The following is a 10,981-nucleotide window of genomic DNA, read 5'->3' as shown; positions in this document are numbered from 1 at the left end:
TAGTCATATGCTAGAGTGGTCCATCTCAGCTTTCTCTGTGGGCTACAATAGTGTCTTTGACTTGACACTTTACACACGAGAGGATGGGGTTATAACATTCATGCCTTTACTCTCTCTATTGCCTTTAGTAGCCTTCGATTGCTCGATTTATTTGCTTGTTCTTCGCTTTAGACTCAGAGGATTTGAGCTTGTCTTCTTGTTTGCGAACAAATCAGTGGGGCTATGTTCATACACTTTCCCAAGAGATATTTCTTCACTCTCACATACACACACTCATTCCACACGCGTGCTCATTTGGCCGCTATTTATACAGAAGCTACACAAATTTGAAGGCGAATTTTTAATTAATAATTTCCATATGTCAATGAAGAACTTAATGACACCCGTCATAGGAACTTGTGGAGATTTTGTTGGTGATGCTGTTGTTGATGATGGAGTCCGTGTTTACGTGCTAGAAAGAAAAGTGCTTGTGAAGACACTCCTTCACACATCATGTGAACAAGCTCTTGTGTAAGAAGTGGTGTGAAGGGCTATTTGAATAAACAAAGGAAGGAGGACTTTGTCTTCTTTAGGTTGTCCTCCGACTCTCTTCCTCTCTGCACTCCCTACTAATCTCAGAGATGAATGGTGCTCCTGGAGGCGTCTCTCTTTCTGAGATGAGATGCTGTGAGGATTGGAAAGAAGCCCTATCACCGACGACTGTGTCTGAATCCCACCAGCTCCTTTAGAAACCTTTCAATGGACAGGTTTGCCTGCTGTACACTCTCTCACTCCTCCTTAACTTTCTCTTGACTTCTTGCTAAAAAGGATAGTACACACTGCTTTGTTGGCTGCTGTCACTTGTTGATGTAGCTCCCTATTATTTATTGTGAGCATTACAGAAGTTGCACACTCAATTCCCTTTTTCTCTATGAGAATGCACATAATCCCTTTGCTCACAAAGCAGCAACAAACCATAATCACTCCCTAACCTAAGATCTAATCATCTCATAAGCCTAATCTCTGATACCAAGTTAAAGTTCACTAAGCTAAGATGGTTTAACGTACAAAAATAACTCCATGATTAAGTAGGATACTAATCAAGCACTGAAAAAAATTAGATAGACATAATAACAAGAAAAAACTAGAGACTAGTTTCCATCAATTAAGCCCTTAAAATGAGCCAAGGATTATGTGATTTTATAGCCCTAATCCTAATAAGCCCTAAATTTGGCACTAATTTGGCTATTTAGTAATGGTTCAACATTGGCAATTTAAATTTCTAATGATAAGTTATTGCATTTATGCCTTCTGGTTACAATCATTATAATATTTTGAGGAACCATTGTAAATTGGCATTGCTAATAGTGGGTCCGCACTTTGTAAAGCCATGTGTAATATATCTGTGTGTGTCTCTCAAATTTGAAAGGTTAGGAGTTGTTCTTTTTCATTTTAAATGAAGGCCTCTTTTTAAGTTCTAAAAAGCCATGTAAGGAAAATATTTTCAAATTAATTCAAAAAGGAAAATTGAGGAATCGTGTGATTTGAGTTGATTGGAGGTTAGTTGCATCCTTCTTTTACCCACTCACATGATTCTTTTCTCTCTCTTTTGGTTTTGGCACAACTATCCTCTTGTCTCTCATGCTTCTTGATCTTGCAACTCTAGAAAAAGAGAGTGAGAGTGAGGATGGTGATGGTGATGGTTGTTGAAAATCATCGATACCATGTGCATGGCTATTAGTGCTAATCCTAATTTAATCTAAAGTGAACTAATCTAAGGTGGGTGTAACCTAAGTTTTTTTATGATGATCAATAGATTAAATTAATTAAGCTTAAACTTAAGCACAATTAGGTTACAAGATTGAGACTTGTACTCATAATGAGGCTTCAGAGCTTGTTACATATTTCATTGCTTGAAATGGCCCTCTTTTATATGAGAATGTACACCCTTAGTCTTGTATATCAATGTGGGATAGTTCTCTTTGCTTATGTGGTTGCATGTTGGACTTTGTTCTTGTTTGGCTTACTCAACTCACTCCTTATCTTTTCCTTGTGCTCTTTGACACCACATTTCTTAACACCCCGCCTTGGTGCCAAATCTTTGGGCTACTCAAGGTGGTTGGATGTCGGTTACAAGATATTTTCACCCCCCACCCCCCTCATTTCTAACTTGGCTGGATAGTTCTTCATGTCGATGTCATTTCATTCTTTTTCTTCTTTGCATTGTTGGATGCTTCTTGGCTCTTGGTCTTTACTCTTTAGCTTGACTTTAGCTCTTTGATAGGTTCTTTGATATGGACTTGGTTCTTCTTACTGCCACTTTGTGCTTAGTGCTTTGATTCTTCTTCCTTAAGTGCCATTTGTGCTTCATTGCATATGCTTTCATGTGTGAGTACCATACATGTAGTCACTTCATGTGTGTGCACTTTTGGCATGCTTAGGAAAGTGTTTTGTGCATCTTTGCTTTGCTTATGCACATGTGTGTACCCATTCATGCTAATGAGGTGCTTTGCCCGTGTGTATGTCCCTTCCCCAATGAGCCTTTCTATGATATTTTTCATGCTTGATGCTATGTGAGAATGTCATACCATGAGCTTCGTCTAGCTTCAATGGCAGTGTCTAGTCTCTTACAAGTTGGAGTTCAATGATTTGGAACAATCTTAATGAAATAATTACATGCAATGGTGATGTTTGATGTTAGATAAAAAGTACAATGATTGATTTTATTTTTTTTAATGCAAAGGAGAGGTTTTGCCTTGATGTTGGGCAGTGTCTAACTCCAAGCAGTGTCTAACTCCAAGCAGTTTACAAAAGTTAAAATAATGCAAAAGAGTGCTTTTAAAAACTTAAAAGTTAAAACAATGCAAAAGAGTGCTTTTAAAAACTTAAAAGTGAGAGATACAAAGAGGTGAGAGATATTTGAATGCAAGTGAATGTTTGCATATGCCAAACAATACCTCCACGTGTGATTTGTAACACCAATTTCTGCTTCAAATAGCTAATTGACTATTAATAATACTAATTAGTTCTTAATCCGTAATTAACATCAGCTAAAATTGGAGTGTCCAATTGAGCTTGGAGAAAGTATCATTGATGGGGATAATGATATTAAAAATTAGTGAGTTGGGAACTAAGAAAGTAATTTGGAGAAGGTCAAAGGGGAGAGGGAGGCTCTGATACCATGTTGAAAATCATGGGTGCCATGTGCATGGCACTGGTAATTAGTATTAATCTTACACTTATCTAATGTGATTAATGTGATTAGTATTAATCTTACACTTATCTAATGTGATTAAAGAGTGAACTAATTTAAGGTGGATGTAACCTAAGTTTGCTCATGATGTTGAATAGACTGAACTAATTAAGGTTAGACTCAAGCACAATTAGGTTACAAGATTAAGATTTATATTCATAAAGAGGCTTGAGTACTTGCTACATATCTCATTGCTTGAAATAGCCCCTTTTATATGAGGAGGTACACCCTTGGGCTTGTATATCAATGTAAGATAATTCCCTTTGCTCATGTGGCCGCATGTTGGACTTTATTTTTGTTTGGCTTACTCAACTCGCTCCCTATCTCTTCCTTGTGCTCTTTGGCAGCACATTTGTCAACAATGATGATGTGCCATAGCTCTTTTGAGGTGAGGATGGGTTGTTTTCTTGGGAGGAAGAGAGCTTGTTTGTAGGCTTCATAGTAGTGAGGGGCTAAGCCCTAAGCATATATTTTCATGCCTAGTACCCTAGTTGGCTTGTTTGTTGGTTTCATGTGGTGAGGGGCTAAGCCCTAAGCATATATTTTGATGCCTAGCACCCTAGTTGTGTATTTATTGTGTGAGAGATGGGTGAGAATTGATCATTTTGGTTCCGTTGCATTGCATCCGAGACAACACTAGCCATGAGCAACAGAGAGAAGCTAGAGATGATGCACATTATGGTGTGAAGTGTGAAGAAGAAGGTTCTCTACCCAACAAAACAAGGAGGTGACCATCATCTTTGCCTTGTGCGAGAAATCCATGGAGAAGACAAAGTAGAAAAGTCATCTCCTATCCAACGTCCTGTGCAAGCTATTCGATAGCTACACAATGCTCGCGTGTGCAGGATGCTTCTAGCCACAAGTCGAGCAACCTGCAAGAAGCTGTTGGAGCCACACACATTGCCATCCTACTCTAGATTTGCATAAGAAAATAAGGTTAATTTAAACCTTAATTCAATTAAGGTTTTAAAATGGTGGTGTGAATGGTCTTTTGTAAGTGGGTATTCATATGCAGAGTGCTCCGAAGGTGAATTTGGTCTTTTCTTTGCACACTTTGGGGCCTCAAGAAGAGTTCTTTGCTCTCCTACCAATAATTCCATGATTATATCACCTAAAGAACCCTTAGTCAAGCTTTTCTTTTTGCATAATAAAAATCCTCTCATCAAAACTAAACACGCACATAGAAGTGTGGAGAGCTTAATCTTAATTTTTTGTGAGGGTGTCTATATCTTTGTTGGGGTTTATTCTCATGAGCTTTCATGGTGGAGTTGTTTTTCTTTCATATGGATTGGTTGGTGTGTTCTTGCTATTGCTAGCATGAAGATGGTTGGATTCACAACAACATTATGAGGTAGGCTAGTTAAAAGAAGAGAAGAAGTGAAGTAGATGAGGGAGATAATTATGGTGATGCGTGAAGAGTGTGTTTAAGAGGTTTCCATGATGGTGCAAAGCTCATTCTTTTGTGCTCGCAAGAGGCTTTACACTTGTCTATGGGAGAAATGATAAACCCTAAATTTGGCACAAATTTGGCCATTTAGTATAGCGATTCAACATTAGCAATTCAAATTTCTAATGATAAAGTTATGGCATTTATGCTTTTTGGTTATTATTGTAATATTTTGAGGAACCATTGTAAATTGGTATGGCTAATAGTAGGTCCACACTTTATAAAAGCCATGTGCAATATATGTGTGTGTCTCTCTCAAATTTGAAAGGTTAGGAGTTTTTCTTTTTCATTTCAAATCAAGACCTCTTTTTAAGGTCTAAAAACCCATGTAAGTGCATTATTTTTAATTAATTGGTATGGCTAATAGTAGGTCCACACTTTATAAAAGCCATGTGCAATATATGTGTGTGTGTCTCTCAAATTTGAAAGGTTAGGAGTTTTTCTTTTTCATTTCAAATCAAGACCTCTTTTTAAGGTCTAAAAACCCATGTAAGTGCATTATTTTTAATTAATTCAAGAAGGTAAATTGAGGAGTCATGTGATTTGAATTGGTTGGAGGTTGGTTGCAACTCCTTCCTTCTTCTACCGACTCACACGATTCTTTTCTCTTGCTTGGTTTTTGCACAACTCTCCTCTTGTCTCTCTTGTGTTTTTTGATCTTGCAACTATGGAAGAAGAGAGTGAGAGTGAGAATTGTGATGATGATGATGATGTCTTCTGTGCCATAGTTCTTTTAAGGTGAGGATGGTTCGTTTTCCTGGGAAGAGAACTTGCTTTGCAAGTTTCATGGTGAGGGGTTAAGCCCTAAGTATATATTTTGCTGCCTAATACCTTGGGTTATGTGTTTATTATGAGAGATGAGTGAGAGCTGATCAAATCCACAAGCTACATGCTTCAATGAGTGTTGCCATGATGCTATGGATTTCACAAATAACTTCAAATTCCAAGATGGTTCTAGCCCTGAGGTGCAACCTAGGGATCAGTGGGGTGATGACCAAAGTTCAGGGTCTAGTGCGCTAGTAAATCTAGACCAGATAGCTAACCTAGTACTAAGGAGATTGGGACAAACCTATCGCCCACCCATGCAGCCACAACAACAGCAGAGCAGCGAATGAGGAGTGTACTACCTATAGGTCCTCATCTTTGTGGAGCATGTGGCGGTAACCATAAAACCGAAGAATGTAATACCTTTTCTCCTCTAGTCACAAACCAACCCACAAAGAAGTGGTGCCAGGCCTGTGCTTGGAACTTTACCCACACCACACAGGAATGTACTCGCATTGCAAGAATGAGACAGGAGCGTGAGCAGCAAAGGGGTGGAGTGACTCCACAAATGCATCAACAGTATACTAATTTTGAACGTAAGCCACCGATGGCACAAGAGCAAGAACAACCTGTTCTTGGAGCTCAACCTCCTGCTCCTGGGACTACTCCTGTGAGGGTTGTTGACTACGACAATTCAAATATGTGTTAGAGACTTGGTAAACCCAGGCTATGTGGAGGAGGAATATGCATCATATTCATCCAAGGAAAATCTCTTTGAAAGTCCCGCATATCCAAGCCAAGCACGGGAGGCGCAACCAGCGGAACAAAATTCTTTGATGTTGCTAGGTGGCTACCAACCTAGGACTCCACGCCCCTCAGGTCAATGGCAGCAAAGGAAAGTAGAAGCCAAACTAATGGGCCCCTGTTATGAGTGCGGAGAACCCCATTGGGCTCGTGATTGTCCACATCGCTCAAGGCAAGCAGCTCGATCCAATACAACAATACCACAGTTTCCACCAATTGAAAGATATTGTCTAGGGTGTTGTGTAGAACACTTCCCAAAGGATTGTTTTGCTGAAACCACATGAGGAAGGCACCTCTCAACCACATGAGGAAGGCACCTCTCAACCAAAGGTCTCACTCAACTTTGTAGGGGCAGTTCCATCGCCACCTTCATCAGAGAATGAGGATGTCGTGCCACTTAGAGTCATGACTAGATCACAGACACGAAATGCCGAAATGCAAACTGATGAGACACCTCGAACTAGGGATGCAAAGGCAAATCTAGTGGACAAGACCCTACATTCCAATAGACAAAGGACCACTAGGAGGAAAAAGAACCGCAACAAGCAAACTAAGAGTGCATCCACTAGTTCTCAAGAAGTCTATAAACAAAACATGAGGGATCAAGCTTTTACATCCCAAGAAGTGCATGAGGAGCATCAACCTCAACTTGGGCCTAGTGCTAAACAAGATGAGGCTAGTACGAGACCGAGGATAGTTCTAGGGGTTCTGTTTTTGTGGATAAGGTGAATGAGACTCTAGATGCCATCATTGATGCTCATAGAAGTCGCATTGCAGCTTTATCTGAGCTACCCAAGAAGCTTCAAGAATACCCAAACCCTCGTGAGGAGAAGATCAATCTAGCTGTACATCAGCAACTCATTAGGGAAGCTCAATCAATACTTGAGGGCCCACCTCCACCTATCCCTCGGGGCCCAACCTCTCTTAAGCCAACATTAGAAACCATACCAGAAGTGTCATCAAGTTGGGAAATGAAAAGTGAGCTCATCTCACAATCTCATAGCGAGAAGTCTGCACCAATTGCCACCCCATTGAAAGAAGGTATTCTGCCACCACCTAGACTTGCCTTCCCATGCAATGATGTAGTTATTGATGCTAACGAGGACATGGCAAATGAGATGTGGGTAGCAGTTCATGAGAAAGTTAATGAGAATATGTCCTCTATTATTTCACCTCCATTCTCTGAGGTGGATTTTACCAGGGGCACAGAAAACAACTTTAGACGCCCAAGCATCCAGGAGGAAGTTCAAACAATTATTTCTCCTAGAAGTAAGCATACAATGAAAACCTTACCATCATATTTAGGAGAATATGAGAACTGTTCTCAAACCTTGAGGATACCCTCCATGCATAGAAGGTTGACAAAGGAGATGGATATGGGTATCGTGCAAGCTATTTTGTCAGCACCAGTGGCTTGTACCTTACCTTTGCTTGATTTGATAAAGCTTCGACCTGAGTTGTGGAATGATATTGCCACATGTTTGTCAGAGCAGGTATTGCTACAAAAGGGTCACCATCATTGTACTATACACCCTGAGACAAAGCATGTTATGCCAGTTCCTATCAACAAAGTAGGAAAATTTTGTGAGGACGATCAGGGAAATGCTACCCTCCCATTAGAAGTGCGAAAAGTAGCTTCAACTGCAATACTTGATAGTGGTGCAGGAGTGGGCATTGTGACAAGGTCCATTTGGGAAAAGTGGGGCAAACCAGCTATTAGGAGTACCAGGATGCGCTTGCAGCTAGCAGATGGAAGCTTAGAACATCCCCTTGGGCTGCTTGAGAACATCCCCTTGGGGCAAACCAGCTATTAAGAGTACCAGGATGTGCTTGCAGCTACTAGCAAATGGAAGCTTAGAACATCCCCTTGGGCTGCTTGAGAACATATTGGTCACCACATGTGGGATTGAATATGAGCACACCTTTGCAGTAGTGGATTTTGGAAAACATCCAAACTATGAAGTGATATTGGGGGTAGACCATTCATGCGACAATTTCAAATGATTCAAGATTGGGGATACAATTATTTGTACCTCCGACATGATTCTGTCATCACAAGGGTCAACCTAAAGAATCACTCATATCGTGATGTAACAAGGTCTCCAATAGATGAGTTTGATTCTGCTTCATCTGAGGGCTCAAGAGTTACATTGTCAGATGGGCGAGAAGATCTGTGGATGTGTGGAGCCTCATGTAGGGATTTCAACACTGAGAGACTTAAGGGTAATCGAAGTGTATCAGATGAGGCATACATTCCACAACCCTTCCCTGAGCACTTAATTGATCAACTAGAATGGAGTCATGTCCTTGCAACATTATCGACATGTGCTTTACCTAAGCCAATTCAATTTTGTGACTCAGATGGATATGACATTATTCCTATACGAATGGTACAACCATGTGACCTTCTAGATGTTTTGTACTATGGGGATACATCCACAACAGCACTGCATGTAGAGGAAGTCTCAGTGGAGGATTTAACACTCGAATCTGCTAATGATGCTGATAAGGAAGATGGATGGGACTCTGATTTTGATAATGATGTGATAATCCCTAAGGAAGAGTTAGGAAAGACACGCCTACTCTTGAGAGGAAGGGAGGTTCAAGTAGAGATCCCTCGAAGCCGACCTAAATGTAAATGTTGTAAGAGCCATAAGAGAATCCGTAAACAAGATGAGAGGGAACGACGTGAGAGAATACAAAAAGAAAAGGAGGAGTTTAAGAATGAACACTCTCGACCACCACCTCACTTCTCAGGAAAGAATGGATATCTATACTATGTCCAAGCACAAGATAGTATCAAAGACTAAGTAAAACGATCAGATGGATTCCAACCAGGAGAAAAGCTAAAAACTGTTAGCAAAAATCGTAAAAAAATGAAGAAACAAAAACCAAAACTCAAGTCTAAAACCGATTCAAAAGAGAATGTCGGAAGTGCAAAGATAACGGTTGAACAAAAAAATCTGATGCAAGATTGCAAAGGAGAGCTCAAAACCGCATGGTCTTCAATGAGTGACGACTCAAGTGGACAAGAACAAGGTCTCAATGTTCCCCCCAACTTCACATAGTACACTCTTCAAGATCTGAAGATTGTTCTTCAACAGCCTATGCGACAAAAGCCAAGCATGCCAGGGGTTTCATATGATGGTCCAGAAGATGCAAAAAAAATTGATATCGCTAAGCCAGGAGAAGAGCCTTGCTATGTGTGGATTGCCACAGACTTGTTAGATAAGGAGAAGTTATTAATTCAAACAATAAAGGAGTATCGCGATGTTTTTGCTTGGAGTTATAAAGACCTCAAAGGAGTTGATCCAAGCATATGTCAGCATACAATTCCATTGCGAGAGGATGCAAAGCCTTCCAAGCAACGTCCTTATACTTACAATGAGAATTTTGCACGAAAGATAAAAGAAGAAATAGACAAGCTCTTAGAGAGGCAGAATTTATCTATGAGATTGAACACACTGAATGGGTCTCCCCTATTGTAGTGGTGGCCAAGAAAAATGGAAAACTTCGAGTATGTGTAAACCTCAAGAAGGTAAATGCAGCTACTGTACGTGATCATTACCCACTTCCAATCACTGATCATGTTCTGGAATGAGTTGTAGGGAAAAAGGCATATAGTTTCTTGGATGGATTCTCCGGTTACAATCAAGTGTCAATTGATCCAACACAAGACGGTCTTTGCTACTGAAGATGGCATCTTTGCCTATTGTGTTATGCCATTTGGTCTAACAAATGCACCAGCAACCTTTCAGCGGTTAATGAGTCATGTATTCAAGGAGTACGTTAGGCAATTTCTTGAGATCTTCATGGATGATTTATGTGTTCACTCACAAGAGCGTGATGATCATATAGAACACCTCAGACTTGTGTTTCAAAAGTGTCAAGTTTATCGTATATGCTTGAATCCTGACAAGTGCAAATTCATAGTAAGACAAGGGAAAATTTTGGGCCATATTGTTTCTCGCAATGGGATTCCAACAGATATGGATAAAATTGATGTCATTGTCTCATTACCTCGGCCTATCAACCCTAAAGGGGTACAAATATTCATGGGACATTGTGGCTATTATCGTCGATTCATCTACATGTACGCTGTCCTAGCCAGACCATTATATGCTCTTCTTGTAAAGTTTAATTGGACTGATGAGTGTGAGGAATCCTTTGAAAAGTTGAAGCAAGCATTAGTGACTGCACCCATTTTACGGGCACCAGATTGGAACCAAATCTTTCATGTCCATATTGATGCTTCAAACTTTGCAATTGGATGTATTTTGGCTCAATCGGGAGAACATAATAAGGATTTCCCAATCTCATATGCTAGTCGACAGTTGAACAATGCTGAGAAGAATTATACCACAACAGAAAGAGAAAGTTTGTCCATGATATATGCAGTGAAAAAGTTTCGCCAATACCTTTTGGCAAACAAATTCATATTTTTTGTGGACCATCAAGCATTGCTATATTTGGTGAATAAGCCTTGTGCAACTGGAAGGATTGTGAGGTGGTTTGTCATCCTTCTTGAGTTTGATTTTGAAGTGGCAGTCCGAAAAGGAACAACTCATCTTAGGGCAGATCATTTGTCTCGAATCACCTCTGGCGAAGCTCCTATGGGTGTGGATGATGATATGTTAGATTCAACACTTTTCCTTGTAGAGACAGCTCCTAAATGGTCTGAATCCATCTTAGAAATTTTGACAAGTGGTGGGTAGATACAACTAGTGGGTCCT

Source organism: Cibotium barometz, chromosome 59 (assembly GCF_041138505.1).
Source record: "Cibotium barometz isolate CiBa-2024 chromosome 59, ASM4113850v1, whole genome shotgun sequence".
In the NCBI taxonomy this organism is placed as follows: domain Eukaryota; kingdom Viridiplantae; phylum Streptophyta; class Polypodiopsida; order Cyatheales; family Cibotiaceae; genus Cibotium; species Cibotium barometz.
The sequence above is the reverse complement of the archived record's forward strand: the minus strand, read 5'-3'. Positions refer to the sequence as shown.